Raw genomic sequence first — 24,819 nt, forward strand, 5'->3', positions numbered from 1 at the left:
CTCCGCATTAAAACAAAACCAGATTCGGTCATCCAAGACGGTACCGCTGTCGCCATGGGCATGGAGTATATGCCTACATTAAAGATGGCTTTCCATGTGGTAGGGATATCTCCAGAGAAGATCCTAATTTACCTTATATTTGCTTCCGGGTTGCACTAGCTTACACCACTGCATTTATATTTGCCCTCTATCGCTCCCACAACAGTGGGGTTACTATCTTTAAGAGCATATCTGAGAAAATTGACCACATCCTGTCTGCTCATCCTTCGACTAACTTTCACATTTGCGGTGACTTCAATGTCCATAATGTGGAATGGCTGACTTACTCAAATAAGATCGATGATGAGGGGAGGTTCTGTCATGATTTTGCCACTGCTTATGACCTCACTCAGATTGGTCATGAACCCACCCGTGTGCCCGATACTGCCGGTCAGTATGCAAGCCTTCTAGACCTTTTCTTCACAACTTCCTCTGAGCTATGTTCATGTTCCATTCTATCTCCTCTGGGATCCTCCGACCACTCTGTTGTAGCAGTTAAGATAAAAATGAAATGTAATAAATCTTCAGACGTACCTCTCCACCGTACTGTATATCGATATTCTATGGCTGACTGGGATAGCTTCCGTACATTCATATCTGATCTACCTATGCATTCCATGTTTAAAAAGGATGTGTCCTCTATAGTATCAGACCTGACCGAATGGTTAATTGTAGGCATAGACCGATTCATACCATCCAAAAAATTCCAACAAAAACCCAACAGCCAGCCATGGTTCTCCCCTGAATGTGCTTCTGCCATCACGCACAGAAATCACTTTTTCCATAGCTACCAACGTAATAGATGTACTGAGACTAAAGCTGTGTCAGGACTGCCAGCAACCACTGTAAAAGAGTAATAAAAAATGCAAGAGAGCTATATGTTCAGTCCGTTAAATCCAAAGTAGCTGAGCAGCGGCTTCGTTCCCACCAGTTTTGGCAAATAGCAAACAGGATCCTGAACAGAAGCGTGGGTTCTATCGCAACCATCATAAATGGACCTGAGGTCATCTCCTCAGCATCAGACAAGGCCAGACTATTTTCCAAGAACTTTGCAGCTAATTCTACCCTATGCGACGAAGGCCATCAACTCTCCGTATTTCCTCCTATAACGGACAACACGCTATGCAATATACAAATATCCGTGCGTAAGGTTGCTAAGCTAATCAAGAACCTTGATTCTAGTAAATCAACTAGCCCTGACGGCATTCCAGTTATAGTGCTGAAAAAGCTCCAATCAGAACTTGCCCCAATACTTACAAAACTGTTTGAGCGTTGCCTTAAAGAGAAGTGCTTTCCAACGCCCTGGAAAACCTCATCAGTTTGCCCTGTATTTAAGAATTCGGGTGAAAAGTCATCTCCCTCTCAGTACAGAACAATAAGTCTCCTGTGTGTCATGAGTAAGTTGTTGGAATCCATATTAAATAAAGAAGTAGTCAACCACCTCAGCAGAAATAACCTTCTTAGTGATATGCAATATGGTTTCCGCTCCGCAAGATCTACAGCAGATGTGCTAACGGTTATATCTCACAGGATTAGTAAATCTCTTGACAAAGGCCTCCTTTCTAGGGCAATTGCTCTTGACATATCGAAGGCCTTCGACAAGGTATGGCATAAGGGCCTACTTCACAAGATTTCCAGCTACGGTATAACTGGAAATGTTTTCTCAGTCCTTACATCATTTCTCTCCGATAGGTTCATAAGAGTAGTGGTTGATGGGCAGAAATCAGAGGGCCACAGTATTAATGCTGGAGTCCCTCAGATGTCCATCCTGGGCCCAACTTTCTTCCTGATCTACATCAATGATCTCCCAAAACACATGCTTAGATCATTCGTTGACATTTATGCTGATGACACGACCATCTATGGCAACACATCAAAGGCCGTAAATGACAAAATTCTCTCTAATTCTCTCTCCTCTTATCTTGAGCGCGTGGTACAGTGGAGGAAGAGGTGGCTGGTAACTTTTAATGCATCCAAAACCAATCTTCTATCTTTACATCATCAACGCTCTGATCTCCATCTGACATCAATTGAAATGGATGGCTCTCGTCTTGGGGAGGCTCCATGTTTTGACAAGCTTCTGGATTTGACCTTTACTTCTGATCTGAAATGGAACACGTACATCAGGTCTGTTGCCAAGGATGAGCCAATGAACTTGCTATCACTTGAGCTGTAACGTCTAGACTTGGTGGCAACCCGTTTGAAGTTCTTATTTATATTAGCAAAAAGTTCAGGCGGTTCCACTGAAGCCACAGTGAGTCCACAAATCTCAATAGGAGTTGAACTCCCACCATCCTTAAAGGTAACGCTTTCATGTTTACTTTGAAAATCCAGTCCGGGAATCACAACAAAGGTTATTTAAAACTGACAGTTTCTGGTTGGGATACATACGTTTGTTAAAATGTACGTTAGGAAAACAAACACCTACCACTTTGGATGAGAGGTCAGACGATGCCATCGAAACTCAAGTTTGAATCTGTTATTTTTAAATCCAGATCCTCAGCTACTTTGGTATGAATAAAGCTGTCAGAGCTACCACTGTCCATTAGTTCTCTTAATGGCCGACCGAAAATGTGGATTTCTACGATGGAACTGCCGAACTCGAACTTATAGAAGCTACGGTTGGATAATGGACCGAGGCAGAGGTTAATTGAGTAGTATTATTTGATTTGCAGCATTTTGCAAAATGCCCGATCCGTTTGCATCGATGATAAACACTCGATTCCGCTAGGCATCTTGATTTTTGGTGTTTATAATTTCTACAGTTCCAACATTTAATATCTGATTTAGCAGCATTTAGGTTTATTTGATTAAAATCCAAGTCCGATGTCTCTTTCTTCCCGACGGCTGCAGCGGTTGGTTCCCGGTATCGTGCTGGTGAATACGAATCCATATTCATCGTTGCAATGTCCAGCACTCGGGCCTGGTCAAACATAGTGTCCAGGTCGAGCGTTTTATTTTCCAACAAACGCTGGCAAATGGTATGGGACTGAATTCCAGAAATAAAGATATCCCGAATCGATTTATTAGCGTATGTCGCCGCGCTGACATCCCTAAAATTGCAGTCCTTGCTAAGAACTCGTAATGCCCGAAGATACTCGTCCACACTTTCTCCCGGTTGCTGACGCCTCGTGGCGAGTAGGTTCCCTGCGTATATCTTATTTTTTTTTTTTGTTTGTTTGATAAAGAGTTCCTTCAGTTTGAGACAGGCTTCTTCATAATTTCCGCAATCGCTGACATATTCGAAAATATCCGGTGAAATAAAATTTATCAGGACCGACAACTTGTTGCGATTTTCCTGGGGTAGTGCCGCTAAAAAATATTTGAACGTAGCAAGCCAGTGCTTAAACTCTCGCTCGGCATTAGATGAATTAGGGTTTAAGTCCAATCGAGAAGGCCTCTGGGCACGATCCATTTTTAAAATCTTTTAATTTTTTTTTTTTTTTTTTACCCTTTTGTGTTAATAAAATTGTAAGTAAAACAAATACTGTATACTCTTTAAATAAGGTTTTTATTAGCACAAAAGAACGATACGTCGGATCCGACGTCAACACTATAAAGTAACACGGCGGACACTACTGGAGTAGTATACAGAGCTAGCACTTCGTCAGGGAGAGTGCTATTGGGAAGTTTCGTATCCATACGAAACACAATACAACAGGCCCCTATAGTTCTAAAACGTCAGCAATATGCCCTCCCCCCTACGTAAACTTTGGGGACTCTTCCTCTAGAATCGTTACTATAACAGTCGCTCACTATTTGTTACCTTGTGAATGGGTGTAGCAGATAGTCGTATGAGTCTATTGCCTAAGAAATGCGCATTACCTGTTAATGTTCCATCTTACTATATGTTATCTATTACATATAAAGGAAATCAATCACCTGCATTTGTTGCATTTATAAACACGCTTATATGTTAACAATAATAATATTTTCATATAGTTTTGCAATATCTATTTTGTTTGTTTTTTGTTTTATTTTATTTTTTTTTTTTTGTTTGTTTTTTCTTACTTTAGTTCGCCTCAAACTAAGAATATTACAACTAAAGCATAAGGCATTACTATAATACTGGCCAGCTTTATAAAGGACTGGCAGGGTTATTCAGTGTTGCCAGGGACAAAAGTGTAACATATTCCTTCTATTTATCTATCCGTCTGTTGAAATTTCGTTCTTGCCATCTCTTTCTTCTCTACTCAACCCATTTCTCTCTTTGGACATACGCACACAAATAATTCCTTTTTATTTTTCTCTAATAATGAATCGTTAAAAAAAAACAGTTACTTCCCTTTTAGGTAGTATATAAACTGGCTTGAAAATCGAATTCTCCTTAAAAAAATTCTGCGCCATTTTAGAGTCAAAGGATAGTTATTTTCTTGATTTGGGATTTCATTCATCCCGGGCACCGCCGATCAAGGAAATACCAACTTTTGTTAGGGGGAGTTAGTTTTGTCTTTTAACTTTTAGATGGACATACAGGCAAACAACAAGCTTTTATATGATTCTCTCTCTCTCTTTCTCTCTCTCTCTCTCTCACACACACACTTCTACAAGGAAAACTGATTCTATTTCTTCTCAATGACACTCACATGTTAATTAGGGAATTTTTCCCCGAGATGTATCATGCATATTGTACATTAAGTCGCATTAAATGCAAGTCAGATAATTATTTTAAAAAATCCTATAACCAATAAGAAAAGGGAAGACACCTAAGACCCAGTTCACTTTTACCTTTGTATATCATGTTTTTCAATCCGTTTATATTTGCTACATCTCTGCATTGGAATCGCATACTAATATGTATAGACCGAGATATAGATAGATACGAAATTGGTATATTGAGGCAGCATATTTTCATTCAAGCAGACATTATCAAATACAACAAAGATACTTTGTTTATGATTCATTTTGTATTTTTTTTTTCGATTTTCCGTAGTTTTTTTTTTTATATCAAAATCCAACAATTTGGTGAAAGTCCCATAGTTATCACGAGCGCTTTCGATCCGACTACGAATCATCTTCAGGTGTTGAGAAGATGAAAGTGGGCGAAAATTAGAAATTAAAAAAGGGGGGAATATGCAATAAATTATATCGAGTAATGGAAGGTTAAAAATATAAATTTAAAAAAAAAATGTCTATTAAAAATTTGAATATTAAAATCAACAAGTCCGTGGGTAAATTTTGGCAAAGTCTGATGTTTACGCACTACGCCAAACATTTTAACACGTTGTTGCTCTTCAATGTATTTATAGTAGGGTGATGGGTTCTAAGAATTTATAGTAGGGTGATGGGTTCGAGAATTTTTAACTTTCAAAAACTATTTTCACGTTTACAGTGTTTTTATCAACAAGTATTTGTCTAAGATTGGAAGGGGGCAGTTATGTTATTTTATTAAATGCTGGTATATAGCGCTAATGTTGTTTAAATGCATAGTGAGTTGGCGGAAAACGTTGTCTTTGTCCAGTGTATGTATTATTCTTATGTTTATTTTGAGAGTTACATTCTCCTAGAGGACTTTTAAACTTAAACACAACATTGATTTGCTCTAATGTTTTTATAACCGGGAGGAGTTGTTTTTAACAACGAGGTTTTTAATTCTAAACTTCTTATAATAAATTTGATTCTACAGTTGCTATCAATAGGAGTTAAGTATCTATGGACGATGCTTTTGATTGCCTTTCTTCAACTCTAAAATTTGGTTGTGTTTGGTTTTGCTAAAAAAAAATATTAAGGGTTGGTATTGTGGTACTGGCTAATGTTATTGTTCGGGTTTTGTAGGGATTATAGCGTTTGTTTTATTCGTTCATCAACAATATATTTGGGGAAAGTAATTATTCATGTGTACCTGCTTTATGTTTTTTTTATTTCGATAAGTAATGCTTTTCTAGTCGGTGAGATTAGATTTTCGCGGTTTAATAGATTGTCAATTCTAGCTATCTTATACCGTTGTGGATACTCGCTGTTAAAGTTCAGGAGGCTGGAATTTATGCTGGTTGTTATATATATATATATATATATATATATATATATATATAGATAGATAGATAGATAGATGTGTTGAAAGTATTTTTAACGTATCTATAAGAATGTCAAGAAATGAAATTGTTTTGTTAGTATTCAATTCTACTTTTTAGTTTGTTTTTTAAAGATGTCCTGTAGTTTGTATATTTGTACCTTATTTTCCGCTAAAATATGTGTGTCGTCCATGTAGTGTGCATATATAGGGGGCTTTATATTATTTTTAAATATTTTATTCTCTAGATCTGTCATGTAGAATTGATTTAGAGTTGGTCCGAGGACTGATCCCATTTCAACTCCATCTATTTGAGTATATATGCCATAGAAGGGCACTTGTGTAATATAGATTAATAATATTTTTTGTAAATATGTTTTCATTAATTTTAAGTGGATGGAGTGACAGATTATTATAAATGTTGTTAATAACCATATCAATTGTTTTTGCTACGGGTACATTAGTAAATAAATTTGCTACATCGAGAGAAGCAATAATTTTTTTTTCCGGTTGCATTGTTTTTAGTGTTTGCTTTAGTTCATGTGTGGACTTAACATTATATTTGCTTGGAATATATGGGCTAATGAGTTTGCTTAAGGTTTTTGTAAGAAAATAGATGGGAGAAGGAATTCGGGATATGATAAGTCGGAGAGGAGAATTAGATTTTTGTGTCTTGACCGTGCTGTATATATATATATATATATATATATATATATATATATATATATATATATATATATATATATGTGTGTGTGTGTGTACTAGTAGGAATATGTTATTGGTCCGAGAACTGATCCCATTGCAGAGAAAGTATCATGCTATTTTTTTTCATTTTTGTTGTCTTCTCTTTTTCTTTACTGCTTTCTATTTTCCTCAATTTCTGTTGTTATTCTCTATCACTGTCTGTCTCTCTCTCGCTCTCTCTCTCTCTCTCTCTCGCGCTCGCTCTCTCTCTCTCTCTCTCTCTCTCTATATATATATATATATATATATATATATATATATATATATAATATAAAAATATCAGCGGTGGTTGACGTTATGTTTTGAGAAAAATAGAAAAACCGAATGTCGGGAAGGATTCAAAAACTGTTCTCTTTTTCGTATGATCTATGACTTTTTCTTTTCTTGCATTTTTACTTCAATATCCTTAAGATGTCCTCTGAAATAAGGAGGAAACGTTGATTATTTTAATAATTTCATTCGGTTTTTTATTTTTCTCAAAACATATATATATATATATATATATATATGTTCCTAGTATATTAGTATTTTCGTGAGTTTGTCTTTTTACTAAACCTGTTTTTTTGTTTGTTTTTTCTAGATATATGGAATCCAGCCCTTTTTCTCTTATAAGAGTGGAAATGTTCTTCAAACTCGATACAACCAGCTGGTAAGTTGTTTTTACTGTTACAAACTCGTTCTCTAGAGTCTCCTACTATTTGTTTCAGTAACAAAACGTGGATGCGATTCTCAAGAAAAAGAGCTCAATTAAATACATTGTTCAGATAAGAACGTTCTTAATAGCTTTAATAACAAAAAGACATTGGAATTAAGACTCGGCACACTTGTCTAGAATAAATCTATAAATCCAACCAGAAATGGAGTTCTGTTGATATAATAGATTACAAACATGAAATAGATATATACATAACGTATTATGCGTGATATTCTGTGCTTGTAAGCAAAACTACGTTACCATTTACATCGCAATTGCCCCTTAGTTATGAAGTTTATTTCAGATAATGCTATTTTATTTTTTCTTCTCTTCTGCCATATCTGTATTTGTGCAGAGAAAGTATCATGCTACTTTTTTAGTATTAAGTTAAAATGAAGTTTTGCGGTATCTTTTGTTCATTACATTGTTAAGTAGAAGTACAAACAGTTACAAAACACCATCCAGTACCTATTTATGCTGAGAACGGGTTTCTAAATAATAACGTTACAATTTCAGCAGTTTACTTTCTCTGTATAAGTACCGCGACCTCTCTTTCTTTTTTCGTTTTTGTTGTCTTCTTTTTTTCTTTACTGCTTTCTATTTTCCTCCATTTCTGTTACTATTCTCTATCGCTGTATCTCTCTCTCTTTCTCTTTGCATCGCTCTTTCTTTCTTTCTAATTCCATCGCTCTCTGTCTCTCTTTCTCATTCTCTCTTTTTCTATCAAGATCCCTCTTTCTATCTCTTGCTTCTGCGAAGAAAGGCCATTATCTCTCTTCCCGATGATATTCCCATCTTTCATTCGTCACGTCGAAGTCAACTAATCGACGCATCCAATACAAATTTCCCTCCCCCATTCTCTCTCTGTCTCATTCTCTATTCCTAACATATTATTATACAGCTGCCACATTTTATAGATTAGTATCAATGTGCATTCTCCTGGAATTTACTAGATGGCAGAGGAGGAGGGAGAACAGCTCTGTTGGTGCCAGCATCTAAAGAGTTAGTTTTGGGGTGGTGGAGGAAAGCTATGAAACATTAGTGTACTGTATAGTGGCGGAGGAGGGGGCGATCAAGGAAAAGGTTAAAGATAAAAAAGGCAGGTAAGCGAAATCAAAAACTATACGGAATTCAGGTGGAATGCGTGTGTGTGTGTGTGTGCATGGCAACTGATTCGGAAACGGGACAGATCATATATCGGAGACAGGCTGCATGACATGACAGATGCCTGTTATATAAAGTCCCATCCAACCCAATCCTCACACCATACCTCATCTCCCGTGACCCACCTTAACTACCCTCCGCCGACCCACCCTATCGTATTCTCCACCCGCCGCCATAATTCTGTCGTCTCTTCTTCGCCTTCCAGCTTTTTTTTTTTTTTTTCACAAGAGTCTTCGATTTTACAATCGATATGTGGGTCCATCAACTCCTGACTTCGCTGCATTGCAGCATCTTGTTCGTGGTTCGATCCCAAGTATTCTTGCGGTGTTTGTGCAGTTGTCAAGATAGGAGGTGCGATTTCACTATACGGTACCCAAGGGAAATTGCAACGTGACATGTCTAATTATCTAATCAACTTCCTATGTTTTCCTCTGCTTTTCACACGTTCCTAATATTAATAATCAAGAAAAAAAAACATTTACGAGATAAAATAATGCAAAATATGAACATGCCCACCATTACCTCTAATTGAAGTTATTTTCTGTGTCCAATCACTAACGTTACTTTTGGAATTGTGATTGTATTATTTATTTTATGAAAATCGCTCTATACAAGGCATGAAGCCACCCAGTGTAAGAAGCATTAGTTTACAAAAAAAAAGTGTGAAACATTGATTCCGACCCAAAAAATAGAGATTTTTCCTCCATTATCAGAAATGTCACTCATGGAATGTAAAGACAAAATAAGAAAAGTGAGTATTAGGCTGTCAAAAGTAAACCAAATGTTCCCTTTCTACTCTTCTTAATATGATTGTTTTATTTTTTAATAAATTCTAATTGAATCGTTCAAAATACTCCTTTTTTATATATAAACTCTGGCATAAATGATATTTTGGGTATTTCAAACATGGCCGCTGCTAAAATAGAAGTTTCTGTGTTTAGTGCTGAACTAACTACGCCAGTTGACTTTTTGTTTAAAGAGACTGATTAAAATGCATCAGTCGTTTTGTCATGAAGGAAAGTAAGGCTTATAATTATCTTAGTTATCTCCCTTGGTTTTATTCCGTCCAATTTTAGTGAATGCACTCTCCTACGCGAAGGCCTAAAATCTCATTAAACGTGCGATATTTCGCTTTGTCCATCAAAGCAGAATAAGATTTCGTTCCGCACCTTAAGATCACGCCTTTTCAAACCTTGGCAGGTGTGATCTATAGGCTACGACTCTGGAATACACATAACACAAAATAAGTTAGCATTGCTCGCCGATAGTTCTTTCTTTCTTTCTTGTTTTTTTTCATTGAATATATATTCTTTTTTAGTATTAACATATTTTTTTTTAACTTTTGTGTTTCAGTAATCCCTTACATATTCGTTATAGAGAAGAATAAATGTGTTTTATGTAACTTAAAGTGTTTCTTTACTATCATCATTCTTCTTTACCACACACAAAATAGTGACTTCCTGTATGGAAAAGATATACCCGTAATAAAATGTAAAAATCATGGTGTTAGATACTCATAGTTTCCTATACGTAACTTATGATTTATTAACATAGAATATACTAGTCGGATGCTTGGCGTTGCCCGGTTGTACAAAACGCTTACACATATTTTAATTCATGCAAATTGCGTATGGATTATTATATAATCAATTCTCTATTGAATATTATATATTACGAGGAATACTTTGCCCGGTATAATAAAATAAAACATGATAATGTCGTTCACCAAATTCCGTCTGTGTTTGTTTACAATATCACGTCAGCTGAATATTTGGGCTTAACGATGAATGCCCTGAAAAGTCACTTCTGATTAATGTTTAGTTTTAAAATATGCAAACGAAGTAATGATTTTACATGATACTGTTTCTTTTATCGTAAACTGAACTCATTAATGAGAGAAAAAATTAAAATAAAATGGTGAGGTACACCCGGGCTTGAACAGGAATCATTCGATCTGTAGTTGAATGTTTTACCACTCAGCTATATCACCAGATGACAAGAAATCTTTCTTTCTTTTTTAGGATATGGTTTGCTGGGGCTTTATTATCTGTCTTGACCGGTGTAACGTAAATTATTTCCCTGTAATAATTCTTTTTTTATCTATAAGAGGGAAAGACTATTTTTATGATCGGATTTTTAATATAATTAGATTCTTTTTAGGTAAAAGAAAGCTCCAAGTCGCCCTAGATGGCTAGACATCTAAACATCATCACATTAATGTGTGTGTGCCTAAAGGGTTTACCTTGGACATTTTCTATTCATGATTTTCATAAACTACACTCTAATATCGACACGGGGCCAATCGAATGTATACATATTCAAGTCAATGACCAAATCCGTGGAAAATGAAATGGGCAGCAAATAGATGGTTACATATAATTCTACGAAGACAACACTTTCCTTTAGCAATTATGAGCAAATATACTCATCACCGATCGCAATCGCTGATAGCACCTTTCCAGAGAATCAAACATTCAAACTCATCAGTCTCCAAATGATATGTAACATAAATTGGAATAAATACAAAGAAGATACTGCCAAGGATGCTGCAAAGAACGTGGATTTATGTTAGTATTCTATATCTCTACAAAGCCGCTGCTGCGCTAATCGCTTGTCTGGTTTTCATTGAGAGGGTCTAAAAAAGAGTTTCTAACCTAATAGGCCCCACACGATCTACAGAGCTCTAGCTCCTGTCCCATCACCCCGGTGTCGCATCTCTATTCTTGTTTTACAATGGGTTGTGTTCCGACGATATTGCTGCCCTTGTGCCCCCTCAACCTAAATATCGCAGATTAGCACGACAAACAGCAAAATCCCACTGTTCTATTGTTGATGTCTCCAGATGCCGAAGGGTTTTCTACTCAAATAGTTTCTTTTCTCGAACTGCTAGCCGTTGAAACTTCCTCCCTCCTCTCCTAATTGTATTAATGCAGAAATATAAATGTAATGTGAACATATATTTCCGTGCACAATTTCACACGAGAAGCTCCTATTAATCCGGCGCTTACTTCACGATACCCCTAACATCTCGCTGGCGGTGTGCTCTACTTAGGATAGAATTAAAATAAAACAAAAATATATATTACAAAGATCAGAAATTTCACGTGCTTCTATCTCTCTATACTCTATACATGGAACTAAATCGAACTAGAGCAATACATAAATAATGCAAATATAGAGTAATGGGGATTTCAAATGTAAATACATAAAACTCGCTATCTCTGTCTCCATTTTTTTATTATTGAATCTCCTCCTAGACGTAAGCTTGCAGAGCGATACGAGGGGGTCAAATGATTGCAAATTATTTTCACATTTTTCATGGGTTTTTAGTTGAAAAAACAGCTGCTAAGCGATCAAAATTGAAAGAAATTAGAACTTGGCTGAAGTAAGTCGGTTTAAAGTGCTCTTATGCATGTGCTAATGCACGTTTATATGTTTAAGTCCGTTTATTTGAAACTATTTCTTATCCATCTGGCGATAGCTCAAATGGTAGCGAATAAGGCTGGAGTGTTAAATGTTTTGGTTTCGATTCTAGCTGATGGCAACCAGGTCATTTTTTTTCTTTTGAAATCCCTACTATATATTGAGTACAATATAATAATCAATAGAATTGGCTCAAGTTAAAATATATTTAAGCATATTTTAAGACCGGGCAACGCCGAGCGCCCTATGTATATGTGAGGTAATATTATAGATTAATAAATATATAAATATTATAGACTTTTTTACTCGCATCTATTCCTAACAAGGCATATCTCCGCTTGGACGTAAGGGGGTACTATTTAGAACCATGCCTAGGAAAAATTAACAATATGTTGGTTTACGTTACATTTAAACTTCTGCATATCAGTACAGTCAGGAAAGCAGGACTTATATTATTTGTGATACAGAATTTTGATATAGCTGTATTAAGATCGCATTTATTATTATATATGATTAATAAAAAAAATAAATACTGAAAGACATAGCTAACCGGTTTCGAACCTAGCTCAACAGAGTTAAATTGAGGTTAAGTTATTAGGTTGGTGCAAAAATGTCGTTCATATATATATATATATATATATATATATATATATATATATATATATATATATATAGTTAAACGGCATCATTTTTGCACCAACCTAATATATATTCAAACAAATGTAGAATGAGTGTCGTGACGTCATTATATAACAAATTAATTCTAAAATATTCGAATATGTAAACACAAATTCTGAAAAGTTTTTTATTTAAAGAAATATTTGTTTTTGTTGTTTTTGTTTTTTACTTTATACACGAATTTGGCTCACGCGATTCAACATCTTCTCGATAGACGACCTCAGAGATTGGAAAGTTACTAAAGAATATCTAACAATATGAATATTTACTTTTATTCATTTTTTATATGAATTTAATTTAAGATGGAGATTGACTGCAAAGGACGAATTGTGGTGATTCAAGATTAGCTTTGTCGTGTAACATTGTGTGTGTGTTGGTTTAATTGGTTTACATTTTACAAAGTGATATTGATTGAACCGCGCACGTGCGTTTATTTTTATATTTTCATTTTCTTCTTATATTGATTTCTATACTTGATATTATTGATTGAAAAGTACCCATGTCTATTCGATTTAACACCTGTATCTTCTAGATCGATTTTAAATGTGACTGAAGATCTGATTATTTACTCACGTAGAAGTTGATTGATTTATTCACAATTTAAGCATCTTTTGCCTGGCTTATTTACGATTGAAATGAACCTTGGGTGATGTATTTTCGACGGTATGCGTATTTCTTCTTTCGTTTAAACTTTGGTATTTTTCTTTTCTTTTTTTTTTTTTTTTTTTTTTTTGTCAACATGTTCCCTTTGATATTAGCTCGAATAACTATTCCAGACAGCGTTCCTATTCCGATGCAATATATACACTAGTTAAGCGAAGCCGACTTCCTCTGAAGGAGGAAGTTTCCAGGAAATATTTAAATTCATAAGTAGTTTCCAGTTAAATGTGCATCCTGCTTGGGAGAGATGATTTTTAACGAGGTTAATTGTGCAGATGTTTTCCAGGAAGTGTCGCTACCTTTGCACATACAGCTCCTAATCTCTCGCAATGGTCACCCATTTTAGTACCGACCAGCCTCAATATCACTTAACTTCTGTGAATTAACGAAAACAGATGTCGGTCACTCAAGCCGCATTCAGTCTCGGTTGATAATGGAGAACCACTGTAAAGGTGATTGCACGGGAAGTCTGTTGTGAAACAAGGGTTACGCAATCATAATTACACCTCCTCCTGAACCGACGTTGCTTTAATCTTAGGGTAAAAATATTACACGGTTAGAATTAATGCCGCGATAAACATGAAGCCTTCGCATATAGAACACCGGGTATATCTAAATGGTCACTTATTTACTACTGACCGGGCTCTAAGTAGCTTAATCTCGGTGATCTACCGAAAACCAGTGTTACAATGTATGTATTCCGTCTGCAGACATTCATAATTATGACTCTTACAATTAAGAGATTGCATAATGTTAAATCAATCCCATACATAATGCTCTGGTTAAATATCTTTCTGTTGCCACTGTTGGTTGCAATCTTGTAAGAATGAAAAGGCGCAACCGGTTGTTATTATAAATGACGTTGTCTTTATTGGTATTCAGCTGTCTCTGCCAGTGTTGTCGTAGATTGGGTATGCATTGCATTGTGAAAGGCAAGGCTAGATTAGGACATGTCATGTGCCGAGCGTTTTTCTCTCAAGCGTGTAGCAATAAACGAAATGACTCCGCTTCGAAGCTTATTAGAAGTTCCCGTGTAGAACAGCCGTTCATAGGAGTCGATTTTTATAGCTGAAATTCATTTGCATGTGTAGAAGTCGACTTAAAAAATACAGATTAAAAGCAGACAGGGAGTCTACTTTCATGCTGTAAAATGAGCTGAATTGTGAAAGAGAAGGCCAAATGGGCACGTGTCATCAGACGCGAATCCTGTCCTCACTAGTAAACACATGAGTCAATCCCGAGAACAAGGCCAACCTTAGGAATCTCTTAAGAGAAATTTCAAAAACATATTTAAAGAAATTTAGTGGTGTTGGTGGAATTTTCGTTTGATTGGCCACATTTTAAAGAGTACAAGCCAAGGGAAATGGCTAAAATATTCTCATTTTATAAAGTTAGACTAAATAATTTTATTTTCTTAACATAGGAGTCACCACTCATCAAGGCCCGGAGGCCACTCGAGGATAAGGTTTAATGGGTGTACATTAGTCAATGGGATTATAGCGTAGTAATCGTAAGTAGTGGGAATTTTGTAAATTGGATTACTTAAGGGGGCGGTTACGTTGGACTTGAAGACAATCAAATTGTAGTCAGCTGGAAAGCAGACAAACGGGAGAGAATTCTATAGGCGTGCAGTTCTAAGAAAAAAGCTTTGTTCATGAAATCTACGCTTAGGTTAAGACACAGATAAGGAGTGTGGGAAATTACTGATAGTGGTTTTGGCTAGACGAGTGTATTTTTGTGAAAGTTTGACAAAGCAGGGACCATTGATTGAAGCTCAGACGAGCACTTGCCATAAAAATAACGATAAAGCAGAGAGAGGCTCGCAACATCTCTTCTGTGAGAAAGAGGTTATAAGGAAGAGAAAAGGACATCCCCCACTAAGCTACAAAGTCTATTTTGAACTCTGTCAATGCAGGATAAGCTGCTTCTAGTAGCTCCTACCCAGATGTGGCAACAGTACTCCATCGTTGTCCGTACCTGGCTTTTATATAGGTAGAGAATTGCATCAGGAGTTAGATATCTACTGGAGCGGTAGAAGGATCCTACCATTTTTCCAGCGATCATGGCAACGTTAGCTTATCTCTAAAAATGCTATGTGTATGTTATTTAAATGCTACACGAATGCTATTTTGAAACCGCTTGTATTGCTGCGATATCGAGCCAAGTCAGTACTAACTAAGTGACCATTTGGGAATGCCAGATTCCGTGTGCACTCTCCGCTTATTCCGGCACTGTTTCCAGTAATCTTTGATTTTTCATTGCCACTTAAACCAAGCGGTGTCGACTCAGGAGCGGTGTCGTTGGCAATTGCGCAACCCTTGCTTAACAATTACACCCGCAGCTACCCTTACAAGAAGTATCCATTGTCTGAAGACTGAACAGAGGCTAGGATATATTTTTCCCCCTAATTCTTAGGCAAGATAGCGAGTAAAACGCGTGATAATTTCTAACCGGAGGAAGCATATTTTCAGATAAGAGGGGAAACGAGACAGAAAAGAGCAAGTTAAACGTATCACACTTTAAATAAATTCGAAAATAATTCCAGAAGTCTATAATAAAGTCAAAGGTGAAGTTCTTTTTTTCTTTAGTCATCATATATGCTGGTAATAGTTTATATATGAAATCCCTGGCGTTCAGTTTAATATGAACATTTTATAAATATATCTAGATGAACGAACACTGGCAGGACATAATTCATTTACGTCATTTTTGACGAAGGAGGATACAGCAGTAGTAGTAACCCTGATAAGACAAATGTTATTATCATGGTAATCAAGTCAATAGTATCGCATTATATTTAAATTTTTGCATGCTGGTACAGTCGGGGAGCAAGGAGGGAATTCCAAAAGAGAAACGTTTCGAGGAAATATGCTAGTAGAGTTACGCTATTGGACGTCTATAGCGAAGCGGTGGGATTTTAGAGTTGAATGTGGGAAGTACAAATGTAGCAAGTTCGTCGGAGCACATTCCGTTGACGTACAGGAATGCACCATTGTGGAAATAGAATAGGAGCTGGAGCTCGGTAGAAAATGTGGGGTCTATTAGATTAGACTTTCTTTCTGCATCCTATTCACAAAAAGAGGCTAATGGTTGGTACACCAGTTCAGGTGAGGCAATAATACTCCATGCTTGGGCGAATGGTGGTTTCATATAGATATGCAATACTGGTTGGAGTGGAAAGTTTTCTATCCCGATAAAAGGAGCACACCTTTCTGGCGGCAGATTTGTCAGTGTCTCCTCTACATTTGTTCGAATTTATATTATCTGTAAATGTTGCGAGTTTGAACGTTGGGAAGGCAATAAGTTGTTGGAAAGTTTCTTATAAATTAAATGTAATGCTAACGAACATCTATACGCACAACTCTCTACTTAGAATGTGTCCTATAAATCTGGCTCCGAATGCATGGGCTCTACTTGTATCTCAGTGGTAAGGTGACTTGTTTGGTTTGAATAAGAGTAATTTACAAAACAATTCATAGCCGAGGTCTAGGATTGAAACCCAAATTAAAATAGTTATGATCTTTACACTTTTGGAAAATGGATATGCAAAAAGGTGAAATTTGGACTAAGCTGATTCTATAATCAACTTCCTGATATTCACTTGGCTACAATTGATAGGAATGGGTCCAGTCTCAAAGAAGCATACTGCTTCGACAAGCTTCTGGGACTTACTTTCACCCCTGACCTGAAATGGAAGATTTACATCAAATATATTGCCAAGATCACTAAATATATGGTTGCGTCATCCTACCGCTCCACAAGGTATCCTACTCTCGACGCAATCCGTCTTGTATAAGAGCCAAATACTCCCTAAAATGGAGTACTATTGCTACATCTGGGCAGAAGTAACTTAAATCATTCTATCCAGTCTTGAGAGTTCAAAACCAACTTCGAAGCCTAGTAGGTAATGTCCTTTTCTCCTTCCTGCAACCACTCTCCTACGGAAGAGACATTGTAAGCCTATCTCTTTTCTGTAATTATTTTCATGGTAAGTGTGCGCCTGAGCTTTAATCTATGGTTCGGCCACACCAAACTTTTGCAAAAAAGCACTCGTTTAGCTACAATCATTACCAAACATTTCCACTACTCTGTATCTGTACCTAAATCTGAACGCAGATTCCATGAAAAAAGCTTTTTTCCTAGAACTGCTAGCGTGTGGATCTCTGTTCCACTGGTATGCTTTCTGGCTGACTACAATAGTCGTCTTCAAGTCCAATGTAAATAAGTTTTTGATGTTTCGCCGCTTTAAATAACTATGTTCTACCCAACTTCCACCAGCATCGATCTCTAAGCTGACGTCTCAGTAACCAGCTTACACTCATTAATCCTGATCGTTGAATGGCCTACGGGCCTAGATAAATGGTTACTCCTATATGACAAGAAGCCAAAATGTAACAAATCTTCTGCCAGTGTAATTAGTAATCTTGATAAAAATTATTTATTTTAAGTCAATAATCGTTAAGCTTTGTGCAATGGATAACAAATTCTCATGAACGTTTCAGATAAATATACTCATTACTAGTAAACACATGCAGTTAAAATACAATTATCCTCAATTACGCACATTTTAAACCAACGGAGAAATTTCTATTTTATTAGTGGCAGCAGACTAACGAATGTTGTCAGAAATATATCATTTAACAAAAACAAAAAAGATTAAAAAACCTCAAGTGTAATACTTTCACTTACTGATGGATATATAAACCATTAATAAACCTTTGATCTCGCTATGAATCCAGGGTATTGATCGTCTGCAAATAAAACATACAGACGCTGATGTTTTCTTTATAAGAAATTTTATTAATGTAGATAATGGTCGATTCATAAAACCAGAATGGAAATGATACAAAAACTTTATTATGCGGGACTGCCGCCTCAGCGAGAGAGAAAGGGAGGCACACAGTCAGATAGATCACTTGCATAATTACACCTAGTTATTATTGAACGCGATCGCCTTAACTTTTACTTTCATACTCGATGAGTGATCATGGGGAGATCTGCTTACTTAAGTTGTAAGCCAAAAAGAATTCATGTCAGTCAAAATGAAGTTAGCTTGAAGTTTTGTGGTTTTATCGACTTTCGCTTTGAGGTCACCTATGACGTTTAAGTGTCACTCAAATTTTTCTGTCCAAACACCGTTTTCGATATATAATAAATAGGTATACATGTGTCCAAGTCTCTTAAAATATCAAACAGACATGAAACGTTAATAATAAATATTGATTTGACTGTAATTTGTTTTCATATTTCTCTAAAAGGTCAATACATGTCTATCAGTGAAGCATACATATATGTCAATATCTCTTTATTGCTATGAGAATCGATATATTAACAGTTAAAACATTCCAAAGTTTAATAAGGGTTAAATTGATCATAAAATTTTAAAACAGAATTTAAATTATTCTGCGATTTCATTTGGGCTCAGAAAGGGCAATTATCGGTTAGATCCATATATGTTAGAAGTTTCCTTGAATTTCTAACGCTAAAAAAGAAACTACTTTTTTGTCGTCAGAACAAACTGGTGTTGTTTTTGGAGGTTTAACAAAAATCCAACAAGTTATTGCAATTTTAAAAAATATATTTTTTAAATATATTTTCAATTACAATGAAGATAAATAGTCTTCAATTAGGTTCTTTCCAAAAACGTTTGTTCTAGAGAGTGTTCTTTTTTGTTAAAACATTCCAACGTAAAAAAATGATATTTATTTTCCAAAAATAAGTTTTCTTCGTTTCATAAAATTAAACAATGAAGTATGTTTAAACATGTAAATTATTCTTTTGATTGCTATAATTTTTAGATTGAAAATAATTCATAAAAACGAATTCGGTTAAATATGTAAAGGCGATTTGACGTTTTACATCTGTTCGTAAGAAACGCATCGTCAACAAATAGCTGACAGTTTTATATTGTTGCCTAGTAGAGCTGGTGTATCCGTAATACAGTTATCTATATAACTGGTATATATTTATATATGTGCATGTCTAACCGTGCTATATATATATATATATATAATATATATAAATAGAGGTTTATCTATACGTGTGATTGTCTAGCAAAGTTGTGTTTTCTGTGACCTATGGGTATACATAAGTGTTCATGCGAGTGTGTGTATAACAGATTCAACTACAGTTCATTGACGAGTCAATAACATACCCGAGAGTTTTTAACAAAATGAGGAATAATAATTAATGTGGGAGTTACATCAGGCCAAAAGGGGAACATACCTTCGTCCATCGGTTGTGTCTTCATTGACGGTCTGTAAAAGCTGCAATTAAGATAACTCTCAGGGAACGACGCTCTGGTTATATTTTCGTGCAACTTTTTTTTCTTGGTGTTCCTCAAATTTGGAGTTGCACGAATTTTCTCATTTTTACATTCTTGCTACTTTATGCGCCCGATATCTTCCTCAGTGTACATAGACCATTATAACCCTTCGCTATCCAACCTGGTCGCTAGCTAACTCCTCCTCGTCTGTCCAACTCAACCTCTCTAACTGCGTGTCTATATTATACTCTCCTCTCTCTGTTCGTAATCTGATATCTCCACTAACTCATCTTTGTTTTCATCTATTTTCCTAACTTTTTGTTTATGTTAAAAATTCTAAAGTTATATATATTTTAACATAAATATTTTATCTTTCTAAAATAACTAATTCGTTGCGTTAGACATACTTTTTGCCATCCAACCGTGTTTTGTATTCACAAACATTCATAATCGTTCATATTTAGGTACCCGACGTTTTCGTTTACTTTTTTTTTTCGAGAAACCAACAATATAACAATATTACTTGATCCCATATTGTAAGTGTTATTTTTAATTTTTCTGAAATTGTAAACATGACTATCTTTAATTATTTCCGCCCAGCAACACACATCCACGCCAATAACACAATGAAGTAAAGCAAATTGGTCAGGACAATACATGTGATTTATTTTCTTCAACAACTTATTTTTCAGTAAATCTTTCACATAGTGTCAGTAAAATCCGGGATGGTAAAAAAAATATTTAGATATTTCAGGACAAAATCTCCTCTTCTCAAATAATAGAAATGAAAACAAATGTTATTTCCGCTAACTAAAAAGAAATGTCCCAAGATGTTTGTTATTTAGAAATAAAAAAAAGTTATATTCATTATATATTTTATTTATTTATATTATATTATATATTTATATACTTATCGTCTGATTTGCTATTATTTCTTACTTCCTCTCACTATTGGAAATTATTTAGTATGGCAACTGGAAAGGGTTCTGTTTAACTCGCTAATTTGTTTCTATGGTTATACAGAAGTATATAATTTTATTCATGTACAAATAAATACACATTGATCTTTATTATACAGTGGAGAGAATATATATATATGTATATATATATGTATATATACAATATATATAGGGAAAGTGGCGGGAGTAAAATCGTTATACTAAATGATATGTGCAATAATGCAAATAATCTGTCTGCAAATCTTGGTCATCAAAAATAAATCCCAATGGTCCGTAGAAATATTCAAGGCGAGTTTTGTTGTAACAAATCACGAAAATTTGAATAATTATTCAAATAACTTTCTAAGGCTGAAAGGAAAATTTTAGCTTTTCTAAAAAAAGAATAAAATCGGTGAAAGATTAATTCTAACAGTAAAAGAACGTAGACTGTAATGAAAACAAAAATGGTGGAATTCTCACTATTTATAAGGAATGGTTATCCGGATGAGTTTGGTACCTGATCAACCTCGAGTATCAACAGAAAATTTCGACTTTCTCCTGGAAATAGTGGAAGCAGTTTACGCTTGTAAGCCACTTTTTTAGGGGTTTAATATTTGTATTAATCCTTACCCTAACGTAACCCTTCACCTGTTAAGTGTTGACTGCCTTGTCATATTCTTTGATTTTTGCTAATTGTAAATGTTTTGACCGTTTTCAAGACTGTCGCGGGGTTCTCGAGCTGTACTAAAGATCGGCCCGTAAATACCGCAATTCTATGTTTATGCATTTCTTATAAGTATCAAATCCTATGCTGAAACGGAATAAAATGTTTATTTTTCGATTCATCTTCGCATCTCTTGCAGACGATTCTTTTTGTCTGTCGTGCTTAAGTTTTGAATATCATTTTCATCATTAAACGAGCAGATTGCATTCATGAAACGTTGGAGTCCGTTGGAGCTTTATTCCGAGATCAAATATTGCAGAGAGTGTCTGTAAACTCCGGACACGGCTAAATGAGAGTTAATTTAATGAGAAGAGAAATATCGAAATTGGCTGATAGAAAAGAAATAGTAAATTTATTATACTTCATATAGAAGAATTCAATCTAGACCAAAACGCTGAAAAAGTGTGAGGATTAAAGTGATAAATAAGTTGAGAAATGTTTTTATCATATTTAACTAAATAAAAAAATTGCTGCAATTCAAATACTGTGTTCATATGATATTAAATTGTGTTTGGATATTTTTATTCGAATAACATCTTGTGTATGATTTCAGTCATTTCTATTGCAATCATTGAGGCATTTCGCAAAACCTTTGTTAACTTCAATCCTCGGCGTATCCCTATTCTTCTCATGGCTGGTTCTAGATGAGAAATCGACTCTGAAACGTGTCTTTCTTATCAATTTTTGTTGGATATATTAGATCCATTGCTTTTTCTACTTGTAAAGTCCGTTCTCTCTATCACTCTCTATGCTTTTCACGCCTCAGATTATTCTCGACAAGTCTACTATCATACCTTGTAGAGAGTACTACTGTCATATTTGGGCTGGTGAATCTCTGTCTCATTTGAGGGTTTTTTGATAAAGTGCCAGAATCTCTATCTGTAATTTGATTGAGCTCTACACTTTTTCATATAAATATGATTATGTCGTGTGTTCTTCGGAATTGTCTCTTCTATTCACTGCCTCCTTTGTTCCAGCTTGTTTGACTTGTTGGTCTAGTGATCTTCATCAATTCATTACTTTGATACTTCATTGTAATATAGCTTCCTATTCCAGTAGCTTCTTTCCAATCATTACAGACTTTTAGAACTCTCTTCCTGCTGACAGTTTTCCTCCTATCTAATGCCTTAGTCTTTTCAAGACCAATAGGTACCCCATGCCTTTGCGATAATCATCTACCTTTCGTTTTTGTTAGCTCCTTAAACTAAGGGTATCATGCCGTGTCTCGAGCGATTTCTATTTAAAAAAACAACTCGTTTTATTTGGATTATTCAGAGCACTATTCTCCCAACATTTTAGTCGACGTAACCTCCGATTTCCTTCAGGTGAATCTTGTCGAATTTTTTAACTGAACTTTTACTGAATCAACAGGGGTAAATTGTTTTTGTTCCGTCTGCCACGATCGCGTAGAGGATGTCTTCAATTGTGAAAACTTCGTCTCTTATTTATTGTCTGATACTAGATTTGTCGAGAATAATCTCAGGTATGAAAAGTGTGTGTTAGACTTACCAATTTTGTTTAGTAGATATATTTCCAGAGAAAGCAATCTTCTCAGATTGAGTCATGCTTAAAAAAAAGCTTCCATGTTTAGGTGTTAAAAGTTTACACCTTTTAATTACCTCACCAAGTGACACGTCTCTTATTAAGTTATATCTTTCACTCACTTTACTTTTATCTTATGTGATATTTTACGCTTGCTTCCGCCTTACCCTCTATCTGTTCGTTAACAGGTAATTAAGAATGAAAACTTGGGACGATTGGAATTGTATGTTATAAAAATGCAGCATCACCGGAAATAGTAACATTATTTAACTTATATGTTTAGAGAAAAATATTACGAGTAGAAAGATGAATTTTAAATGTTTTTAAATTCATTTCTAATAGACTTTGCAAACTCACCTCATTTAGTTCATCCGAGCTCAAATGGCTGATCCATTATATCATTTTATTGTCAAAATTAATCGGCAAATCAGTTTCCCCGGATTCAGTTACCGACACATGTACGGTTTCGAAATTTTTATAGCTTTGATAAGAAAGAATGCCGGATCTTTTTTGTTTGTTTTTAACAGTTCCAAAAATTAAAACATCGATTCTAAATGATTTTTTTTTTAAGAATAATTTTTATTTCGAAGTGGTTGAATTATTCAACGATAAAAATGCTTACCATTCCTTTCCAAAACCGTATTTCTTTAAAGAGTCGGATTAAGATAAAGCAGTACGAATTTCCTCATCTTTACAAAGTTTGCTTGTTTTTACTTATTTAAAAAATCGAATAAATCTCGTCATGTTTCAAATTCACTATCAAACAAACGAAATTCTTTGATAGAATACATATTCACTTCATCTTAAGATGCAAACTACCGTTGTGATACGTAATCTTTGTTTGGAGGAGATAAAAAAGTTCCGTAAAAATGTTATTACAATGATTTTTTTTTTTAATCGAAATTCTTGTTTTTACAATTTGAAAAGATATTAAATCTGTATTAAATATTACGTTAGTAAAAAACATCAAATTCAAAGGTCTATGTTCATTACTAATGACGTATTAATAGATGCCTAACGTGTATCAGCGATAATCAATACTGCATAAACATAATCGTATGACACAAAACCACATTTCTGTGACCAAATCGAGATTTCTATCGTGAATACCGACCCTAATCTATGTTAGAAGAAAATTTTATTTTAAAAAAAATATAAGTGCCTTATTATACAGAATAACGTTGAGGAATGTCTGGTGGAATATTAAGCATTTTTCAAAGGAACAGGGAAAGAGAAAGAGCACGTATAGAAGATGGCGTAAAGAGTGCGGGATTATTTCAACTAACGTTTTCATTTTTATCCACTATTCTGTATATTGATAATTCCATTTTACATGATTGTTCTTTCTTAATAGAAGTGTATCATCTCCCCATTTAATTGTTGTACGGATGTGTGCATCTAGGGGGGCTCTTTAACCCAGCTTCAGTCTTACATGAATGTTCATATATGCGACACAAAAACTTTTCTTTTTGATAATGGATGTTAACACTATGAATCCTAAAATATTTTATCATGGCACTTTGCAGCACAGCGCGTATGGTGGGAAAATCAGCAGCGGCCGTAGGATAGCTGCCTATAGAAAGTATTGCCAGTAGCAGCTGTCTTAGCACTTATGCAAATTAAGCAATTGAGCACACGCTGACGTCACAGGAAGGAGGAGAAAAAGGAAAAAAAGGACAATATGTGGTCGAGCAAAAAGTGAAGTGAAGTGAAGCAAAGCGCCCCGTAGAATATGGACGTGTGAAGGCGAGGGCGAGAAAGCGTTGGCTATGGCCAGCGTGAGATGGTGGAGAGAGAAACTTAAAAAAAAACACATGTATAGAACAGAGCGTTGTAAAACACGTGTGTGCGAAAAGGCATTATTTTGAAAGAACCACGAATAAATACATTTCATTTGCCCTTTCTTATTATATTTACTTATTTATTTATTTATTTATT

General features: G+C 35.2%; 1 protein-coding gene across 7 annotated transcripts in view; it reads left to right on the top strand.

Annotated features, from left to right (window-relative positions):
• Positions 1-24,819, top strand: part of LOC145279748 (heparan sulfate glucosamine 3-O-sulfotransferase 5-like) — a 699,453-nt gene that overhangs the window by 439,123 nt on the left and 235,511 nt on the right. For all 7 annotated transcript variants that reach the window (XR_013868442.1, XM_080131049.1, XM_080131050.1 and 4 more), the window contains one exon: positions 7,374-7,442. The gene's annotated coding sequence lies outside the window, so the exon portion shown is untranslated. The remainder of the gene's footprint in view (positions 1-7,373; positions 7,443-24,819) is intronic.

The sequence above is a fragment of the Euprymna scolopes genome, chromosome 7, assembly GCF_053919585.1.
Source record: "Euprymna scolopes isolate OS-2025 chromosome 7, ASM5391958v1, whole genome shotgun sequence".
NCBI classification, from domain to species: Eukaryota; Metazoa; Mollusca; class Cephalopoda; order Sepiida; family Sepiolidae; genus Euprymna; species Euprymna scolopes.